Source organism: Desmodus rotundus, chromosome 7 (genome assembly GCF_022682495.2).
Source record: "Desmodus rotundus isolate HL8 chromosome 7, HLdesRot8A.1, whole genome shotgun sequence".
NCBI lineage: Eukaryota > Metazoa > Chordata > Mammalia > Chiroptera > Phyllostomidae > Desmodus > Desmodus rotundus.
In genome coordinates, this window is record NC_071393.1 from 23,234,024 (window position 1) to 23,251,178 (window position 17,155).

Here is a 17,155-nt window from a genome sequence, read left to right on the forward strand (position 1 = left end):
AGTGCTTTTTAGTGGCCACTTAGCATTTCCTACCAAACTCCCAGCTCTAGGCAACCAACCATGTGCTATTCTACTTCTTATCTCATTAGATTTGCCTATTCTAGACTTTCTTTGTAAATAGAGTCATACGATATATGGCTTTTCGTGACTGGCTTCTTTTACTTAGCATGTGGTTTTCAAGGCTCATTCATGTTGAAGCATATGTCATGCCTCATTTCTTTTGATTTTTTAAGTTTTAAATATTATGCTGAATTGGTATGCATCATTTGGTTTCTGCCTTCATTGGTTGGTTATTATGCTTGTTTTCCATTTTTGGATATTATGAATAATTCTTCCATAAATATTCCTATATACATTTTTGTGGGAACATAGGTTTTCAATTCTCTTGGGTGAGCACCTGGAAGTGGGGTTGGGGGTCCTATGCCAGTCCTGTGTTTGAACTTTTGAAGAACTGCCAGACCATTTTCCAAAGTGTCCACACCACCTCACACTTCCACCAGCAGAGTACAAGGGTTTTGATTGTTCTACACCCTGACAACTCCTTCGACTATATCCTTTGATTACAAAACAAGTGGCAAAGTGGTATTTAATGATGGTTTTCATTTGCTTTTCCCTGGTGGCAAATGATGGTGATCTTTTCAGGTGCTTATTGGCTATTTGTATATATCTTTGTAGAAATATCTATTCATGTATTTTGCCCTTTCTCAGGTGAGTTGCCTTTTTATTATCGGGTCAGAAGAGTTCTTTATTTATTCTAAATACTAGACCCTCATCAGATTTATGATTCCCAAGTACTTTCTCTCACTTTTGGGTTGTCTTTGCTTTCTTGTTAATCTCCTTTCAAGTTCCTTTTAATTGTGATGAAGTCTTATTTATTTAATCTTTTATTTTTAAAAAGGTTTTTAAAAATTTTATTTATTTATTTTTAGAGTGAGGGGAAGGGAGGGAGAAAGAGAGGGAGAGAAACATTGATGTGAGAGAGAAACATCATTAGTCGGCTGCCTCTTGCATGCCCCCAGCTGGAGACCTGGCCTGCAACCCAGGCATGTGCCCTGACTGGGAATCAAACCAGCGACCCTTTGGTTCACAGGATCGCACTCAATCCACTGAGCCATACCAGCCAGGGAATAATCTTTTATTTTGTTGCTTGTGTTTTTAGTGTCATATCTAAGAAGCCATTGCCTATTCCAAGGTCACAAAGATTTACTCCTATGTTTAGTTGGAGTTTTAGAGTTTTATCTCTTACTCATAGGCCTTTGGTCTGTTTTTGGTTACTTCCTGTGTACTGTACAAGGTAGGGATCCAACTTTGTTGTTTTCCATGTGGTTATTTAGTAGCCCAGCATGACCACCCTAATTTGATTGCATTGACACCTTGTTGAAAATGAAGTCATCGTGAATATGAGGTTTTATTTCTGAGTTCTCGGCGCTGTTCCACAAGGTGATACCTCGCCTTGTGCCAGCACCACACTGTTGATGGTTGTGGTCTGCAGTGACTTTTGAAATTGGGAAGGGTGAACCCTCCAAGTTTGTTCTTTTCCAAGATTGTTGGGAACTGCCCTGCCTGGTTTCAGAAGCTGCAAACCCCCATAGCTAAGACTGAGTCAGAGACCTTGGAACCATAAGCCACTAAGGAGCCAAAGCTTATCTCCCTGGCAGGGGCGCCACCTCTGCCCACTTTACTTTACCGTGCTTGGCCCTGAGCCTGACCAGTTAGCTAATGATGGGTAAGATTCCTCAAGGGAGGGATGACCTAAGACAGGCATGGCCACAAAGAGGCCCACAGGGAAGGCCTTGGGAAGCTATAGAAAAAGGGGGTGATGGACACTTGCTGCTCAGCTTTGACATAGCCTGAGTCCTCATTCTGTGCAAGAAGTCTCCTAACCTCTTGGCTGCCTTACTTCCCCTGCCTGACTTAGGCCTGAAACAATGACAGAGGGCGGTGCGGTACTGTGCTGGAAAGGGCAGATTCCCCTGGGGCTATCAGATCTAAGAAAGAATGCATAAAACCCCATGAAACCTGCTTTGCTAAGAATGCCCTCAATTTTCTGATAAGGGTCCAAGCATGAAATGAGTTTGTTTCCCAAAGTTTCATAGCCCTTTAGCTAACTGACCCTGACTTAGAATAAGCCCTTGTAGTTCTTTGTATATTATCTATTGTTTGATCCTTACTGCCTGACAATGATTGATGAGCTTTACCTGTATTCCTGAGCAAATGGAACCCAATAAAAGCCCATTGAGGAAAAGGCTCTTGGCCCTTCTCCTTTGAGAGAACGGCCACCTTTCCTCCCCAAGCAGATCATGTCTTGGTACACTTATTCTGATCTGTGGCAGCCCTGAGGACAGAGCCCCACCTCTCTCTACAAGATTATTTTGGCTATTCTCTGTCCCTTGCATTTTCATATGAATTTTAAACTTTTAATTTTTTAAAGGTTTATTTTATTCTCACTCAAGAGAGAGGAGAAGGGAGAGAGAGGAAAACATTGATGTGAAAGAGAAACACTGATCAGCCACCTCCTGCATGAGCCCCAGTGGGGCATCGAGCCCACAACGCGGCATGTGCCCAGACTGGGAATGGAACTGGTTACCTTTCAGTTACGGGACAGCACTCCAACTGAGCCATGCTGGCCAGAATCAGCTTATCCCTTTGGTAAAGAAGCCTACTGGGGTTTTGACAGAGATCGTATTCATTTTGAAGATCAGTTGTGGAAGTATCAGCATCATCACAATCATAAGTGTTCCCTTCCTTGAATATGGAATGCCTTGCCATTCATACACATTTTCTTTAATTTATTCCAGTGCTTTTTAGTTTTCAGAGTGTGTGTTTTTCAATCATTTTCTTAAATTCATTCTTAAGTGTTTTAGTCTTTTTGATGGTATTGTAAATAAAATTATTCCCTAAATTTTATTTTGAGATTGTACATGGAAAGCATATAAAAATTCCATTGATTTTTATATATCGATCTTATATCCTGCAACTATCCTGCACTTGTTTATTAATTCTAATTGTGTTTAGTGATTTCCTTAGGGTTTTCTAAATATAAAACCATATTTAAAAGCAGATATATTTTACTTCTTTCTTTAAAATCGGTCTCTTTCTTTCTGTGTCACTGTCCTGACTAGAAGCTCGGTACAGTGGTGGATAGAAGGCAAGAGCAGACATCTTTGTCTTATTCCTGAACTTAGGGGAAAAAATATCCTGTCTCTTCACTAGGAAATATGATGTTAGCTGTGGATTATGCGGATAAAAATATAGACACCTTTTGCCATCTTGAGATAATTTCCTCCTAATCCTTGTTTGTTGAGTGTTTTTATCAGGAAGATGTGTTTAATCTTATCAAATAGTTTTTCTGTCTCTTTCCATGATCCTTTATTTTTTTAATATGGTATGTTATGTTAATTAATATGCATGTGTTAATAAACTTTGCTTTTCTTGGTCATAGGTGAGATCTCTAAAATCACTAAATCCCCCAATTTTTTCTTAGGCTTCCCTCCCTGGCTTCCCTAAAGAATCCTGATATAGATCAATTTATATTATCCAGCTGTACTTCAGACAACTTTGGTTGTTTAGGTCCTTCTAAGATTTGTCAGTTGCATCAAAGCTATATAATTTGTGGGCATACAGTTGTTCATGTTATTCTAATTTCTTTTTTAAAAATGTTGTAGGAAAAGTAAATTTACTTCTGTGAAGTTTCTAGTGATGTCTCTCTTTCATTTTTTATTTATTTTTTCTTACTTTTCTTCTCAGTCTAGCTAAAGGTATGTCAATTTTGTTGATCTTTTAAGAGAACAAACTTTTGGCTTTCCTGGTTTACACTACTCCCCCCCATTTTATTAACTATATGTTAATTTTTATAATTCACTTAATCTTACTGTTTATTTTCTAGCACCTTAATGTGGAAAGTTAGGTTATTGATTTGAGATCTGTATTTTTAATATAGATGCTTATAACTCTAAATGAAGAAAAAAGAGGATATTGTAATAACTATGTATGGTGTCAGATGGGTACTGCTAGACTTATCAGGGCAAACTCTTTGTAATATATATAAATATCTTATCACTATGTTTTACACCTAAAACTAATATAATATTGTGTGTCGACTGTAATTAAAAAATAATTTTTAAAGCATCAATTTTAACAAGGAAAAGTATTTATTTATAATGTCTTTTATAATTACAGAATTATAAACTTTTCTAGTGCTCTTTTTAAAGACATTTTTTAGAGATGCTTTAGGGTTACAACTATACTGAGAGAAGAGTACAGACATTTTCTATATACACTGTGCCCCACACACACACATAGCCTCCCGCATAATCCACATCACTCACCAGAGGGGCACTTTAAAAAATAAAAAGGATGAACCTATATTGACATATCATAATCATCTAAAGTTTATAGTTTACCTTAGGGTTCAATTCCAACAAGTTATTTTATAAATGCTGACAAATTGATTTTAAAGATTTTGGAGAGGCAAAAGACCCAGGATAGCCAATACATTATTGAACTAAAAAAAAAAAAAAGAAAAACAGAGTTAAAAGACTGACATTGCCTGACTTTAAGACTTATTATAAAGCTACAGTCATCAACATAGTGTGGTATTGGTGAAAGAGTAAACAAATAAATCAATGGAATGGACTAGAGAGCTCAGAAATCAACTCACATAAATAGAGTCAACTTCTCTTTGACCACAGAGCAAAGGAAATACAATAGAGTGAAGACAGTCTTTTCAATGAATGGTACTGGAAAAATGAGACATCCACTCGCAAAAAAAAAAACCTAAACATAGACCTTACACTTGTCACAAAAATTAATTCAAAATGGCCCTGGCTGGGTGGCTCAGTTGGGTGGAGCGCTGTCCTGTACACCAGAAATGTTGAGGGTTCTACCCCTGGTTGGGGTACATACCTAGGCTGTGTGTTTCACCCTCAGTTGGGGTGCATACAGGAGACAATCAATCGATGTTTCTCTCTCACGCTGATGTCTTTCTCTCTCTCTCACCCCCCACCCCTCTGCCGTCTGCCTCTCTACTTTCCTCTCTCTCTAAAATCAATAAACATATCTTCAGGTAAGGATTTTAAAGACACAATTCAAAATGGATTACAGACCTACATGTGAGAAACATAACTAGGAAGATAATGGGAGAAAACCTAGATGACTTTGGATATGGTGGTGCTGTTTTGCATGTAACACAAAAGAAATTATGATAATCTAGACTTCATTCAAATTAAAAACTTATGTTTTGTGAAAGACAATGTTAAAAGAATAAGAAAATAAACTACAGACTGCAAGAAAATATTTGCAAAAGACATGTCCAATAAAGAATTGTTATCCAAAATACACAAAGAACTTTTAAAACTCAACAATAAGAAAATAAACAACCCAAATTAAAAAGAAAAGCAAAATATTAGCAGATGCCTCATCAACGAAGACATACATACAAGTGGCAAATAAGCATATGAAACAATGTTCCATATCACACGTCATCAGAGAAATGGAAATTGAAACAGCTGTGAAGTACCACCGCACACCTGTCCCAAACCCAGAACACTGAAAATGCTAAATGCTGGTGAGGATGTGGTGCTCCAGGGATTCTCGTCCATTGCTGGTGGGAATGCAAAGTGGTCCACCGCTTTGGGAGACGCCTTGGCAATTCCTTACAAAACTAAACAAACTCTTGCCATATTTCAGCAATCACACTTGATATTTACCTAAAGAGGCTGAAAACTTCTGTTGACACAGAAATAGGCATATATCATTTTTCTCTTTAGCCTATTGATATAATAGATCACATTAATTAATTTTAAATGTGAACCAGGCTTGTACACCTGGGACAAACCCCACTGAATCACAGTGGATAATTCTTTTTACACATTATGTTCTGATATGCTAATATTTTGTTGAGAATTTTGCATCTATGTTTATGAAAGTTGTTAGTTTTCTATTCTTGTAACGTCTTGGTCTGATTTTGGTGTTAGAGTAAGTCTGGCTTCAGAGAATGGGTTAGGAAGTGTTCCCTCTGCTTCCATCCTCACACAGAGATTGTACACAGTCGGTATAGTTTCTTCCTTAAACGTGGGGTAGAATACACTATGAACTTATCTGGGACTTCTGCTTCATGTTTTGAAAAATTATGAATTATTGACTCAAAGTTTTAAATAGATATAGGCCTGTTTAGATGGTCTATTTCTTCTTGTGTGAGTTTTGACAGGTTGTGTCTTATATGAAATTGGTCCATTCATCTAGATTTTCAAATTTGTGGGCTTTCCTGTGGATACAAATTACTTTCTAAGGTTTGTCCTGATTAGCAAAGCTATGCTTTCAGTATGTAAAAGCATTAGTATTTTTTGTGACATAGGTCTGCTAGCAATAAATTCTCTCACATCTTGTTTGTCTGGGAATGCCTTTATTTTGCCTTAATTTTTAAGGATTGTTTTTCTGGACATAAGATTCTTAGTTGTTAGCATGCTGAAAATGTCATGAACTGCTTCTTAGCCTCCATTGCTTCTGGTGAGAAATAAGACTTTAATGTTACCTGGTGGCATGGTGAATTATTTTTTCTTGGAACTTTAAGGTTTTTGCCTTTTTATTTCAGTATTTTTAGTATTATGTCCTGGGGTATACATATCTTTGCATTTAATTGGTCTAGAGTTTCTTGAACTTCCTGGATCTGTAGATGAATACCTTTCATTTGGTACATCTACCATTGTTCTTTAAAATATACTTTGAATTCTTTTCTGCATCATTCTCCTCTACTTCTGCTAATGCCATTATAAATATTGTGCATGCACTTACATTTCTCTGAGGCTCTCTACATTTTTCTCGTTTTTCTTCTTCAGATTATACAGTTTCTGTTAATCTATCTTCAAGTTGATTGCTTTTTTGTCAAGTACAACATCTGAGCCTCTTTCTGTATTGAAGGCAGTTTCTGTTGCCTGTTTTTTTTTTTTAAATGTATGGTCACACATCTGTTTGCCTGCCTCCTTATTATTTTGTTGAAAAATGGACATTGTGGATAATTTAGAAACTTTTGATACTTGTCCCACTTTCCAGGGCTTTCTGTTGTTGTCATCAGCCTGTTTATTGTTTTAATGACCTGGCTAGGATATTTACAGAGTGTGAAGTCTCCAATATCACCGCACAGAAGACACAGCCAAGGACCTGTGCAGTCACAGGATGGCAGTGGTTTTAGCAGGGCTCCTCTGACTGTCTCATTCTCTTTGGTGCTTTCTGTCTTTGTTGGGGTTACATCCAGCTTTCAACTGCACTAATTGCTGGTTAATTGTTCTATCATTTTGACAATGCCCAACAGGCACAACGTGCTCCTTAGCCAATTAAGTTGGGGACTCTGTGCAGGGATAGTTTTTGAAGCCAATCTTTGAGGTTAGCTCTAACTTCAGGAGGTCTCTTAGCTGTTTCTTTCCATGGTTCTCTCTGGTAATCTAGATGGGATATAGTTTGTCATGGAGCTACCATGGTGTTAATACTAACATTTCCATTATTTTCAAGGCTCAGCCTTCCCTACACTCTGTTTCAAATAAGGTTGCTCCTTTGAGAAAAGTTTCAAATTTCTCAATTCTTATGACCAGCATCTCCACCAGGGCAAAATGTTTCAGAGACTGATTTGGAATTGGAGCAGGGACGGTGGTTTGCGTCTCTCACACAGATATTCTACTTTACAGTCAGGGTGCTGGATATAGGCAATAGCTTCTGTTCTTGTCTTCTCTCTTCTGCATAGAATCTCCTCCTTACAAACAAGTAGGAATTTGGATGATCAGGGCCTCATTATGTTCAGCTAGCCAGGCCTCTACTCCGTCAGTGGGGCTGGGCTGTGAAAGGGAGCTACTAACCTCTCAGCCACACTTGCCAGGAAGTGAGCCTCTGCAATGTGAAGCTGTGGTCATTGAGAAATAGCTGTGGCCTGCCCTTCCCCGGAAGATACTGTAGCCCTGGACTGGAATTGGAGGTTGGTAAGCTCCATCTTCTTGGCCACTTCCACATAGAGTGGGGATTCCATGATGCCAAGCTGGGCTGGGGGGAGAGAGTTCATGTGTTACAGCTCAAGTGCCACAAATTGTCACCGTTCTTGCCATATTTAGTAGATTTTCTTAAATAAGTGTTTATTTATTTGTTGCATGACACTACAATAATTTCCAGAGACTTTAAATGTTGTTTTTAAATTATTTTAAGCAATAATATCTGTTTCACTGTTGGGGGTACTCCCGCAAAGCTCCTCAAATCACAATGTTGACATTGTACTTTTGATTGAGTTTGAGTGTGTGTGTGAGTGTGTGTGTGTGAGTGTGTATGTGTGTGTTGCAGGGCGCACTGTTGGACGCTATTATTTCTAGGATTTCTTTTTAAATATGGCAACTGATACTGGTAGTGAATTAAAGTACTGATATAATGTCTCCTTTTAAAAATACATTAGTTTAAACTATGTTTTTATAACAAAGTGTGTTAGTGCTAATGAAAATCATAGCCTTTACCAAAGCAGAGGACATCACCATACTATGTTAAATTGAGGAAATGAGAAAGATAGGAAAGCAAATGAATGGTCCTGAAAGGAACTACCTTTTCAGCTCTGACTCTAAACGTGGATGAATAGTAGCCCCAGCACTTTTCCTTATCCCCAGCATTCCTGTTCACTCCAGCGCCCAGGTTTGGTTTCTAATATTCTACACTGAAAAAGAACCAGGACTCCCAAGAACATGTTTTGAGGCAAGAAAAAAAATCAGTGTAGTTATAGAAAAGACTGTTATTGGCAGAAGGCAAGGCCATTTTTAAGACTGTCAAGGGCAGTAATAAAAAACAAAGAGGTTAGCTTAAAGGAACTCTGCTAAGAAAGTTATAATTTGAATATTAAAGGGGATAATGGTTATGATTAATTATAAAAGTTTTTAAAGATTAGAAAGGTTTCATACAAAAGTATGATAAAATAGAAAATTTTTAATTTTACTGGTTTAATTAGTGGAGAAATGTTACTGTATGCAAGTATTTTATCTATTCTTTCAAGTACATACTTGTAAAGCACAGATATTTGCTTCCATATGTCTGTGTAAATAGAATTTGATAATTATAAGATGGATAGCTTTAGACAAATTGGGAGCCATATCAATGACTCATTAAAAATACTTTTGTGAAACTGATCATACATATTCCAGTGGCTTATCAGTTAGAAAAGGGTCTGCTGGTTAGTAACCACAAAATACCACTTACTACCAAATTTTAGTTTGTTTCAAGATATTGTATGTCAGTGAAGGCAGTCCTGAGAGGGACGTTCATAGCAATACAGGCCTACCCCAAAACATAGAAACATTTCAAATAAACAGCCTAACCCTATGCCTACAAGAACTCAAAGAACAACAACAAACACAGCCCAGAGCAAGCAGAAGGAAGGAAATAACCAAGATCAGAGCAGAACTAAATGACATAGAGACTAAAAGCACAATTCTAAGGATCAATAAATCCAGGAGCTGGTTCTTTGAAAAGATAAACAAAACCGACAAGCCTTTAAGCAGACTCATCAAGAAAAAAAGAGAGAGGACCCAAATAAACACAATCAGAAATGAAAGAGGAGAGATTACAACTGAAACCACAGAAATACAAAGGATTGTAAGAAATTACTATGAAGAACTGCCAAGAAACTTGAAAACCTAGGTGAAATGGACAAATTTCTAAAAAAATATAATCTTCTAAAACTGAATTAAGAAGAAGCAGAAAGCCTAAACAGACAAATAACAGCTGTTGAAATTGAAGCAGTAATCAAAAAGCTTCAGACACACAAAAGCCCTGGACCAGATGGTTTCACAGGAGAATTTTACAAAGCATTTAAGGAAGAGCTAACCCCTATCCTTCACAGAGTACTCCAAAAAGTTCAAGAAGATGGAAGACTCCCAAACTCTCTTTATGAAGCCAGCATCATCTTAATCCCAAAACCAGAAAAAGACATAATGAAGAAAGAAAACTTCAGGCCAGTATTGCTGATGAACATAGAAGCTAAAATCCTCAACAAAATATTGGAAAACCCCATCCAGTAATATGTTAAAAAGATCATACACCATGATCAACTGGGATTCATCCTAGGGATGCAAGGATGGTACAATACTCGCAAATCAATAAACATAACACAACATATAAACAAAACAAAAGACAAAAATCACATGATCATATCAATAAGTGCAGAAAAAGCATTTGATAAGGTACAGCACCCATTTATGATAAAAACACTCAGCAAAGTGGGAATAGAGGGAGCATTCTTCAACATAATAAAGGCCATATATGAGAGACCTACAGCCAACATCATACATACTCAATGGGCAAAAACTTAGAGCTTTCCCACTAAGATCAGGAACAAGACAAGGATGCCTGCTTTCACCACTCCTATTCAACATAGTACTGGAAGTCCTAGCCACAGCAATCAGACAAGAAAAAGAAATAAAAGGCATCCAAACTGGAAAGGGGGAAGCAAAAACGTCATTTTTTGGAGATGACATGATAGTGTACATAGAAAATCCTATAGACTCCACCAAAAAACTACTCGACCTAATAAGTGAATTTAGCAAAACGGTAGAATACAAAGTCAATATTCAGAAATCAAAGGCAGTTTTGTAACACCAACAATGAAATATCAGAAACAGAAATCAGGAAAAAAAATCCCATTTGATATATCAACAAGAAAAATAAAGTACCTAGGAATAAACCTAACCAAGGATGGAAAAGACCTATACTCAGAAAACTACACAACATTGAAGAAAGAAATTAAGGAAGACACAAACAAATGGAAGAATGTACCATGCTCATGGACTGGAAGAATTAACATCATCAAAATGTCCATACTACCCTAAGCAATTTATAGATTCAATGCAATCCTTATAAAAGTACCAATGACATGTTTCACAGATATAGAACAAACATTTCAGAAATTTATATGGAACCATAAATGATCCCGAATAGCTGCAGCAATTTTGAGAAAGAAGAACAAAGTAGGAGGAATCACAATACCCAATATCAAACTGTATTACAAGGCCATTGTAATCAAAACAGCCTGGTATTGGCATAAGAACAGACACATAGACCAATGGAACAGAACAGAGAGCCCAGAAATAAACCCAAGTCTCTATGGTCAATTAATATTTGACTAAGGGGAAAGAAGCATAAAATGGAATAAAAATAGCCTTTTCAACAAATGATGTTGGGAGATCTGGACAGCTACATGCAAAAAAATGAAACTCAATCACCAACTTACGCCATACACAAAAATAAATTGAAGGTGGATAAAAGACTTAAATATAAGCTGTGACACCATAAAAGTCCTAGAGGAAAACATCAGCAGGAAAATCTCAGACATTCCATGCAGCAACATCCTCACTAATAAGTCCCCTAAAGCAAGGGACATAAAGGAAAGAATAAACAAATGGGACCTCATCAAATTAAAAAGCTTCTGCATAGCTAAAGAAAACAGCATTAAAATGAAAAGAGAACCAACTATATGGGAAAACATTTTTGCCAATGATACCTTGGACAAGAGTTTGATCTCCAAAATATATAAAGAACTCACACAACTCCACTCCAGGAAGATAAAAAACCCAATTAAGAAATGGGCAAAAGACTTGAAAGGACACTTCTCCAAGGAGGACATACAAAGGGCCTAGAGATATATGAAAAGATGCTCAGCATCACTAGCCATCAGAGAGATGCAAATTAAAACCACAATGAGATACCACTTCACACCCATGAGAATGGCCATCATAAACAAATCAACAAAGAAATGTTGAAGAAGATATGGAGAAAAGGGAACCCTAGTGCTCTGTTGGTGGGAATGCAGAATGTTGCAGCCATTGTGGAAAACAGTATGGAACTTCCTCAGAAAACTAAAAATGGAACTGACTTTTGACCCCTCAATTCCATGCTGGGATTATATCCTAGGAACCCTGAAACACCAATCCAAAAGAACCTATACACCCCAATGTTCATAGCAGCACAATTTACAATAGCCAAGTACTGGAAGCAACCTAAGTGCCCATCAGTAAATGAGTGGATCAAAAAATGATGGTACATTTACACAATGGAATTCTATGCAGCAGAGAGAAAGAAAGAGCTCCTACCCTTTGCAACAGCATGGATGGAACTGGAGAGCATTATGCTAAGTGAAATAAGCCAGGCTGTGAGGGACAAGTACCATATGATCTCACCTTTAACTGGAACCTAATCAACAAAAGGAAAAAGCAAGCAAAATATAACCAGAGACACTGAAAGTAAGAACAATCTGACAGTAACCAGAGGGGAGGTAGGAGGGGATAACAGGGGGAAGGGTTTTCAGGAACTAGTACAAAGGACACATGGACAAAACCAAGGGAGAGGGTGGAAGTGAGGGAGGGAGGGAGAGTTTGGCTGGGGTGGGGGGAAAATGCAGACAACTGTAATTGAACAACAATAAAATAATTTTTAAGAAAGATATTATGTATCAAATAACCTATGCCCCTAAAAAGTCTAAATGTGCAATTGGTTTTGCATCTCCAAGGACAAAGGGACCTTCAACTGACACTTCTAATTAGAATAAGATTCTTGTGAGGACGACATCGTTTTCAGTAATGAAAACAAAATTAGTAAATGTGTTAGGATGTAGAATAATGGCAGGTAAACATGATACAGTAGCAAGACAGCCAGAAAATGCTAAGAAAACAAGATTCCAAGTGAATATTATTCTAAAAACAGGTTCTGATTGGCAAAATACTCAAAGATAAATGAAAGACATGAGCCCCAAAGCATTATCCTCATAACAAATGAAGTTAAGACGTGAAAAGGAAGCCTAATCTGAAGTTTTGTGGCTCAAGTCTGAGTCACATTTGAACAAAGCAGCTTCATATTGCGCCCTGACAAAGAATACATTAATTTATAACCCAGGTCCCATAGCCTTGACAGATCTGAGGTGGTCTGGTAAAATTGTATTCTTTGTTCTTTTAGTCTGGTAAAATTACTACACATTGGGAAAATATCTAAATAAGTTTACAAACAACCTTAGTTATTGTCTAAGTGTAACTGTAGGTAAGTATCAGCACAGTACGTTGATAATAATAAAATGAACTAAATCCGTGGTACCTATAATTCAGAACAGGTTTAGAGTGAGCACAGTGATTTTTCCCAGAAAATACAGACAATAACTACATTTATGTATATTTTACTTGATATTTAAGGCATTTGAAGCATTTAAAAGAATTAGCTATCCTGACTTTTAAGGGTGGTTGAAATTGTTTAGTACAATTTTATGAATATTATGTGTCCATCCACGCCTAAATAAACTTGTTTAAAATTTATGAACTATACATGTAATAAATTGGGTATTTAATGAAGGCAAGTGGTGAGTATTTTTCTTTATGAAAAATAAACCCCTGAACATGATGTAATCAACAGTAAAAATGATTGATTCAAAGAAAAATGTTAAATAGTAATAAAGATGTTCTGCAGTGAAGGGTTTAAGACAAAAATAATGAAGGAGACATGGAGATAAGTGATGTTTGTGAAAACCTGTTTTCAGCCCTAAAAACATTTATCGATGTTGTCAAGATGTGCATTTGAGTCCCTGCTACACCATTCATTAGCTGTGTGATTTGAAAGACAATTACCGGAACTTTCAATCTTTCATTGTTCTCATCTGAAAAAGTAGAAAAACAACACCTTCCTCACCAGGGTAAGAACAACACGTTCAGCTTGGTACATGCTCCAGGTGACATTTTCAATAAATGGTCAGTATTAGTTTTACCATCCTTTAAAAATGCAAGAATTCTTGAGAAGGATAATATAATAACTTAAACCAATTCAAGCATATCCTCATTTTACCACGCCTTTCCCTCTTTCTTCATTCCAGCTCCTTACAATGCTTTGTGTATCGTTTTCTCCCACTTATTCTACCTTTAGGCACCTCGTTGCCTACTGCAATCTGGTTTCTACTCTTATCACTTTCCTGAGCTATCTCTTACACTTCTCAGGCTTTATTAAAAATCATTTATTTGTAGCATTTGACAATACTGACATATCTTCCAATCTAATATAATTTCCTTTCACTGTCCCCTTGCTAATATCTCTGCTATTTCTCTCCATCCTCTAACCACCTCTCAGTCCTATTGGCTAGGGCATCTGTATCTGCCAGTCCCAAAGGGGGCCATTCCCTAGCGTCCTATTCCCTGACCTTTTTCTCATTCAGCCCACCCTTATTAGGGAATCTCATCCAATCCAACATAATGGTGATGCTAAAATCTCTCCTCTGGCCTTGACCTCTCATAAGTTCTAGTGCTCGATAGCCAAGTAACGAATAATCCAAAAGATAAGCATGTCTAACTCAACGAATTAAAACCCAGATACATTATCTTGTCTATTTCCCTTAATTTAGTTAGAGATGACACACACCATTTATCTCATTTGTAAGTAAAATCTGAGTTTTTTCCTCTCCTTTTTTCCTTACACAATGAGTGCCCACTATGTGCCAATCACATGCTAACTGCCAGAAATGATTGGGGCCCATGATGTGTGTGTATGTGTGTGTGTGTAAGAGAGAGAGAGAGAGAGAACACATGTCTAGTCTTATGAAGTTTGCAAATCTATGGAAGACACACAATGATATAGAAATCACAAAAATAAATGTACACTGTGAAAATATTGAATATTGGTTATTGACTTAAGAAATTCATGGAAGTTTTCATTAAGCAAGTGTTGATTGAGTTGGGGCTAAGCGAGGTGTAGTAGTTAGCTAGGCAAAGCGAATGGCCTTCCAATCAGAGGGAACAGTATGTGCAAAGGCTCTGGGGAGACAGGGACCAGGATGCAGTCCAGGCACAGAAGGAAGGCCTGGTTTAGCAAGAGTAGATGGGGTACTAAATGAGGCTGAACGGGATGTGGAAGCCAGAATTTTGGTCTTTACCCAAAGGATAATTTTAAGAATCATGAGTTTGGCTTCAGATATTTTTATTTATTTATTGTTCTTATATTTATTGAATTAGACCAGATGCCAAGCATTGTCAAAAGCTCTTGGGGTATATCAGAGAGAAGAAAATCCATTGCTGCCCCCTTGGAACTCATATTCTTGTGAGAGGAGCAGGTAAAAATAATCCAATAAATAAGTAAACGATATAACATGTTGGAAAGTGGATGTTATGGAAACAGAAGGAGAGTAGAGTGAAGGGCATGGAGGCTGTGAAGGTGTGGAGGATGCCTGTTGAAGTAGAGTGGTTGTGGTCCACACTGAGAAACTAACCTCTGAGCAGAGGTTGAAAGAGTTGAACTAGCTAGTCACGTGGACATCCGGTAGCAAATGGAGTGTTGGGCGGAGGGAAAAGCCAGGGCAAAGACCCTGGAGCAGAAGCCTGCTTGCCTTGTTCATATCCAAGGAACAGTGAGGGGCGTGTGAGACTGGACTGGAATGAATGGGTGTGGAATAAGAAGGACTGTGTCTGAAATGAAGGGACGGGGCACATAGCACATAGGGCCTTGTGGGCCAATGTAAGGAGTTTAGTTTTCATCATAACATTTTTAAAGTCTGTGTTTCCTTTTCATTGTTTCAATGCAATGTCAGATGTCAGCTGGGAACTTAGGGGAGGCCATAGGTGGATATAATTTTTCGATTCGTCTCTAAGAAGCAATGAAAACTACAGATGTGGGAGAGATGATCTAGACCAGGGATTGGCAAATTCCGTGGATCAAATCCAACCTGCTGGCTGGTTTTATAACGACAGTCTTTCTGAAACACAACCACACGTATTAATTTACCTATTGTCATTGCCGTGTTTTCTGTGGCTGCTTTCACTTTGGAATGACAGAATTCAGTAATTGCCACAAGAAATATATGTTCCACGAAGCCTAAAAGATTTACTCTCTGGCTTTTAACAGAAAAGTATGTCGATCCCTCATCTAGAGACACAAAACAGCTAGAGAGGTGAAGTAGGACTGTGGCCGAGTCTTGGGCAACGCCAACATTTACCATCCCGGGAGAGTAGGCTGGGTGGGCAAACGTGGGAAATCAAGCAGCCGTAACTAAAACCCAGCACGGACATCACAGGATTTCAAGAAGAAAGTATTTCAAATAGTAAAATGCCTTTAATTAAGATGAAGTCTGACAGTAATTCTTTGGATGAAAACCTTGAAGGTCATTGGTTTTCTTAGTAAAAGCCGTTTTAATAAAAAAAAAAAAAAACAGCTTTTTTTGTTGTTTTAAAGTTGGGTATAAGAATTCGAATCAAAGGGAAGTGGCTCGAGGATTGAGTGAGATACGGAGAAATGATATAGGGAATATAGACATCTCTTGGCTTGTTTGTCAAGAGGAGGGTAAAAATATCAGTTTAGGTGAAGATAATTATTGGGGGGTCAAGGGAGGGGTTTGTTGTACATTGTTTTGTTGTTAGCTATTTATCTAAAATTCAGGCCAATTAAGAGTTGTTGGGAGAATCTAGTTGAGATGTTACCTGTTACAGAAAGAAGGGTTAAAACTAGCATTGAAGTGTTCAGAACATCAAAGTGAGTGGAATGGAAAGCACATTCTCAGAAATCCGGAGAAGCCCTTTACCGTAACAGCAGAGGAAGAGGGTGAGGGTGCAGATGATGAATTTGTTTTTTTGTCTGGGGAGGGGAATATAAAACAATTTCTGTCAGACAACTTCCATTTTCTTTTTGAAATAGTGGTAAAAGATATTCGGGAAGTGGGAGAAGATGCATAGAGGTACAAGAGACGTGCCAGTCAATTATGCCAACTCCTCTTGTTTGAAGACCGTGCGGTTGTAATGAAACCGAGCGGTCCCCCTGGTGTGGGGTGTTTGCTTTCTTCCCCTCTGTTTGTGCTCAGCAATTCGGGGGCAGGTTTGGAGGACACCCTTGCTTGGGTTCGTTCAGTATTGGGTGTTTGAAAGAGGGATGAGGAGAAACGTAAGGGGACAATGAAGCTAGCTTTTACAGTTTGCTATTTCAATGATGGATTCTGGATTCCAAAGAAAAGAATGGATGAGTGGAGTGGAGTTATCTATAAGATTAAAGCAGGAAAAATTTGATAAGCAAGATGGAAGAAAAAAAAGTTTTGTTTAGAGAAGCAGATGATTTACTTAGGGATTTTGGAATGTGAAGCAGTCTATCGTATAACCAAGTTTAAAGAATAAAATTGAATGGATTAGAGAGG

The 17,155-nt window shown here is 37.7% G+C and overlaps 1 long non-coding RNA gene across 2 annotated transcripts in view; it reads left to right on the forward strand.

Annotated features, from left to right (window-relative positions):
- The window catches only part of LOC123479412 (uncharacterized), a 79,899-nt gene that overhangs the window by 61,113 nt on the left and 1,631 nt on the right, over window positions 1–17,155 (forward strand). The gene's annotated exons all lie outside the window — the stretch shown is intronic.